The following is a 6,133-nucleotide window of genomic DNA, read 5'->3' on the forward strand; positions in this document are numbered from 1 at the left end:
ACGACAGCTAGGATGGCCATTATCAAAAAGACAAAAGATAAGTATTGTTGAGGATGTGGAGAAAAGGAAATCCTTGTATACTGGGAATGTCAATGGTATAGCTATTATTAATATAAAAACAGTATGGAATTTCCTTTATATATCCAAAAGTATTGAAATCAGGATCTGGAAGAGATGTCTGCACTTACATTTTTATTGCAGCATTGTTTATAATTGCCAAAATATGGAAACAATCTAAATATCTATTGATAGATGAATAGATAAAGAAATTGTGGTTTATAGGTGCAATGGAATATTAATCAGACTTAGAAGGAAATTCTGCCATTTGTGACAACATGGATGGGCCTGGAGAACATTATGCTAAGTGAAATAAACTACACAAAGAAAGACAAATACTGTATGATTTCAGTTATACATATGTGGTCTAAAATAGTAAATACTTCTCTAGGGAGCAGGTTTAGAAAAATTAAATAATCAAACTCATGGAAGCAGTAGAGTGGTGGTTGCTAGGGGCTGGGGGTGGGGGAGGAGAGGCGGAGGTGATGATCACAGGGTATGAAGTTTCAGCCATGCAAGATCAATAAGTTCTGGTGCTCTATTATACAGCACAGCACATACAGCTAACAAAAATGTACACCTAAAGTTTGCCAAAAGAGTAGATCTTAATATGTTAAGTGTTTTTACCACAAAAATAACAATAATAATAAAGGGGTGTGATGAAACCATGGGAGGGGTAGGTATGTTTATGGACTTAGGGGTGGTAATGGTTTCATGGGTGTGTACTTATCCCCAATCTCATCCAGATGTTTACATTAAATACGTATAGCGTTTTATATGTCAATCGGCCCTGAAGAAAGTGGTGTAAAAGAAGAGTCAAGCTGCCTGTACTCATGGGGCTCGTGCTCTAGCAGGAGGAGATGGACACTGAACAAGTGAACAAGATATTTCGGAACAGCCGTAAGTGCCTTGGAGGAAGAAAAAGTGTCACATTATGGAGGGCGCCAGAGGCGTGCTGAATGGGGCGGATCTAAATGGTAGTCGGCAGGGCCTCGAGGTGAAAAGTGAAAAGTGAGCCGAACCAGGCCTTTGGGGGACCTAAGGGAGGAGCCTCTAGACAGAGGAAGCAGCTAGTACAAAGTCCTGAGGTAGGGTCACCTCGGTGCGTTTGAAGCATGGAAATGTGGCCGTGTGGCTTGCGCTGTGGGTGGAGAAGAAAGCAGTGGCTGGCTCGCAAAGGGCTGTAAGTGGGGAACCGTTGATCTGCACCCCAAGTAGAGGTCAGTCTCCGGATGTGAGGTCCAGCTGTGGCGAGGAGGCACAGGGGACCAGACGGGACATATTAAAGTTGGTTAGACAATGACGACTGGGATGTTGGCGGTGGGGACGGAGATCACTGGTGGTGGGCGGGGTTGGAAACATTTAGGTGGGGGGAACTGACAGGATTCTTCAGTGGACCCAATGTGAGGAAGAACAGAGAGGGCCTTTATTTATTTACTATCTGAGACAGAGTCTCACTCTGTTGTTCCAGTTAGAGTGCAGCGGCGTCATCATAGCTCACTGAAACCTCAAACTCGTGGGCTCAAGCGATCCTTCTGCTTCAGCCTCCCGAGTAGCTGGGACTGCAGGTGTGTGACACAACACCTGGCTATTTTTTTCTATTTTTGGTAGAGACGGGGTCTCGCTCTTGCTCAGGCTGGACTCAAACTCCTGACGTCAAGTGATCCTCCTGCCTTGGCCTCCCAGAATGCTAGGGTTACAGGTGTGAGCCACCGTGCCTGGCCCAGAGAGACTTTTGACCATGGTAATAGAAACCCAAATTAACATAAACAAGAAGAAAATGGATCATGTCCCACATAGAAGATGGACTGTTATATTCACAATAAGATCGTTCTGGACTGTTGGATTCAGCAGCTGTGTTATCACAGTCCCAGGTCCTCTTTTCTTTTTTGTTGTACCTCTCTGAGTTGGATTCATCCTCAGTCTGGAAGTGAAATTCTAGGTGTCATATCCAGATTCCAGCATCCAGACAAAGAAATGTCTCTCTTCCCGGAGCCTCAGCTGATTCCCCCACTCATTGTTCAGAATTTGGTCACATTCAAGGGGAATGGGATACCCTGTGACTATATCAGGGCCACCCCTGGCGTTGGGCAGGAGTGGAGGGAGTGGACGCCTGAACGAAATAAAGGCTCTGTCTGGAAGGACAAGGAGGGGCTGACGTGGGCTGGGATTCAGCAGTGTCCACCAGGCTGCACCGATGGGGAGCCATTTTCCTAGTTCGGGATACGGGGGAGTTGAGGAGAAGCAAGTGGGTTTGGTCTTGACATGTTGACTTGAAGTGTTTGGGGAACATCCAGGGTCCAGCAGGCAGCTGAATCTACAGGGCTTAGGGGGAAGGGAATATTTGAAAGAAGAGATGTTCAGGTGAGAGCTAAAGCCACAGGCATAAGTCAAATAGGGAATATGAAGTGCCTACAATGTTGGCAACTGGGGATGTCACCCATTGTCCTGATGGAGCAGTTTCAGAGAGTGGCAGGGCATAAACCAGGCTGAAGTTAGAGAGTGGATGGGAAGGGAAGAAATGGAAAGCAGTTCCAGACTCGGCTATGCTGTACTGTACCTCACTGTCCCAAGAAGCCCGGTCTCTGAGCTGGTTTGTCCATGTGGTGAAGACGGAGGACAAATGAGTGTTGGCGTAAGCCAAGGAGAAGGTAGGAAGGGAGCTGATGGTCAGGACGCTTGCGTGCTCAGTGTTCGCCACTGTTGCATTTCCAAGCTGCAGCAGAAGGAAGAGAAGCAAGGGATGCAATGAGAGCAGAGCACAGCTTGGAACAGCTGTCCAGCATCACCATGACCAGTGAGTCGGCCGGGTACACCAGAACACAAAGGAGCCCAGAGATGACCAGTAGACATAGAACTCCCCGTGCAGCATGTTCCCAGCCTGTTGCAAACTTTGTGGATAATGACTGTATAATTAATTGTTACTAGATAAGATTATTGGGATTTCTGTTATTACAAGCTTTTCCTTCTAGCAGTCCATACTACTTATTGTTGTTTCAGAAAGCACATTAAGCCAGCCAGAAGTTGGTCACGTTACTCTTTCCCCCTCACGAATGAAGCCCAGCTTTCCCAACAGGGAGGGGAAGGACGCCGTGCTTCCCTCCCATGTCGCTCAGCTGCTGTGGCTCCAGAGGAGAATCGCTCCCTCAGAGGAGGCATTAATATTCAAGACTTGAGCAAAAGAAACAAAAACAAAACAAAAACCCACACAAAACCTCCAATGTTAAGGGGCTCTTGTTCTAACTGACGCTTGCAATCACATGAAAAAGTTAAAGGTTTCCCTGGCTCACCCGAACTGTAAAAGCGAAGCTGTGGTGTAGACATGTTTACCCGACATGGTTTGAGGGGTGCCCCATTCATCAACCTGGAGGAGGAAACTGTTTTAAGTTTGACTAGATGTTGCCCCACATCTGTGGTTTGGAGTGTTGGTGAGAATAACAATTAAAAGCAGGAAATATTCTCTTAATGCTTTTACATTTTTCAAATTAAAAAAAAAGATTCATTTCTGAATCCTTTCTCAGAAGCATTGTAACAAAGTTCACCTTGTTGTAACCTTGTTTAAGGAAAAAATGGGAAAAAGGGAATACTATGTGGCTTTCATTATAGTTAAACGATATAAAATATTATCCCCATCTGAATGACTTCTCATTTTTCTCTTCTTGGAGAAATCAAACACAGCTTAGCTAGCAAAAATAGATGAGTCACACAATTTTTCTGATTGTTGAATGTCAGTGCAGTCTAGTTCTATTTTGTGACTTAAGATCCTCATTATCACATGGTTTTGCATCGTCATCCACTGCTTGTGTTGACCACACTTGCACGTGCAGAGTGCTCTTTCAGTGGTACCAGGCCATGTGATCAGCTCACCACTCTGGACTGCGTGTGAAGTACCATACATTTAGGTTTGATCTATAAAACAAAACGGCTTTCTCATTACCAAAATGTATCTGTCCTGTTGGCTGGGCCAACAAAGTTATTCTTTCCATTAATAGCTCTAAATGGGAAGAGAGATCTTACTTAGACTTGTAGATTCATCTATTTTACTTGTGTGTGGGGTTTTTTTTTTTTTTGAGTAATTTTAAGATTCTTGGTAAAACAATGTGGAACATTCTAGTGCTGTCTCATCTCTGAGCCAACTTTAGAAAAGAGGAGAATTGCCTCTTCAGCGTATCCATAGTGAGCTCATGGCTGGAGGCCTAGGGGAGGAAATCAGAAGGTTGCATTTTTCTCTTTTTCTTCTCAAGTTTTCTAACACAGACCCACTAATCAGTCTAGTGTATTTTTCCATGGTAGTGAGATGAAAGAAATGAAGTATGTGAAATCCTTTGTTAATTCTTGCATGTTCAACTCCCACATTAGATCAGGTGCCTCTATACTTAACAGCATCCCATACTACTCTTTGGAAAAAAGTCCTAAATAATGCACACACCATCCTTATTTCACGCATAGTTCTCCTTTATATTATTTACTAACAATATATTGAGCATCCATAAACCTATCATCCAACTTGGAGGTAGGACATGGACAGTTACCTAGATAAATTTGTGTGTCTTCCAAGATCACAGTGCCAGGAGAAAAAAACTTGTGTGTCCCTTTGAAATACTTTGCTTGCTTGTGACTATTTATAGTACTTATAGTTATTTGTTTAGTTAAGTCCTAAGAGAACAAAGACTGGGGACATTTAACTCATCATCATATTTCATCCTGCAGTTAGTGAAGTATCTGACACATAAAAGACTTTAATACCTTTTTTTAAAAAAGTGTAATTCTGGGCCGGGTGCGGTGGCTCACGCCTGTAATCCTAGCACTCTGGGAGGCCGAGGCGGGAGGATTGTTTGAGCTCAGGAGTTCAAGACCAGCCTGAGCAAGAGCGAGACCCCATCTCTACCAAAAATAGAAAGAAATTAATTGGACAACCAAAAATATATAGAAAAAATTAGCCGGGCATGGTGGCACATGCCTGTAGTCCCAGCTACTCGAGAGGCTGAGGCAGGAGGATCGCTTGAGCCCAGGAGTTTGAGGTTGCTGTGAGCTAGGATGATGCCACGGAACTCTAGCCCAGGCAACAAAGTGAGACTCTGTCTCCAAAAAATAAAAAATAAAAAATAAAAAAAATAAATAACGTTTTTCCACCTATGTGATATGCTGACCGTGAGAATGATCTAATTTTTTTCTGAAAATGGGATCTATTACTTTTCCTTTATGAATGTCTTAGTTCATTCCTGCTGCTATAATGAATACCGCAGACTGGGTAATTTATAAAGGACAGAAATTTATTTCCCACAGTTCTGAAGGCTGGGGAGTCCAAGATCAAAGCGCCTGCAGCTTTGGTGTGTGGAGGGCCTGGTCTCTGCTTCCAAGATGGTTCCTTGTTGCTGCATCCTCCGGAAGGAATGAATGCTATGTCACGGCAGCAGGGTCAGAAGGGCAAGAGACAGACAAACTCTCTCTGAAGCCTCTTTTACAAGGGCATTAATCTGTTCATAAGGGCTCCACCCTCATCACTCAGTCACTTCCTAAGAGGCCCCACCTGTTAATGCCACCACAATGGGAATTAAGTTTCAACATGAATTTTGGGCAGGACACTGATTCAAGCCACAGCCGGTTATGTATGTATTAATAGTACTTGCTCAGGTAGCCAGCATTACTCTTATTCTGGTAGAAGAAACACCATGTTCTTTTATTTCCTAAATCATAGTTAATCTGTCTGGGGCTCCCACGCACTGGAGTGGCTCAATCTCAGTCCATTTCCCAAATGCTTCCCTTCATTCTGAAAGGGGCCTTTCTCACCGGGCTTTGAAAGCTCAGTGCTGCCCTGTCTTTCTTGAGGGTAAGGAAAAGAGCTGCTAAAACATTTTAAAAGGAGCTTTTAAAATTTAAAAGCATAAATTTCTCTTACTAATATATCCTAGTACTTAAAAAGAAATCAAACAATATAGAAGTATAAAAAGGGACAGTTAACCACTCTTGACTTTTGTTGTTGTACATGTTTCTAGACTTTTCTAGAACCTATCCATATGCATATATTGCACATATTGGACTTGGAAGGATCTAGGTTTATGTCCTGAATTTACTA

Source organism: Propithecus coquereli, unplaced genomic scaffold (genome assembly GCF_000956105.1).
Source record: "Propithecus coquereli isolate 6110/MARCELLA unplaced genomic scaffold, Pcoq_1.0 Scaffold148, whole genome shotgun sequence".
Taxonomy (NCBI): Eukaryota; Metazoa; Chordata; class Mammalia; order Primates; family Indriidae; genus Propithecus; species Propithecus coquereli.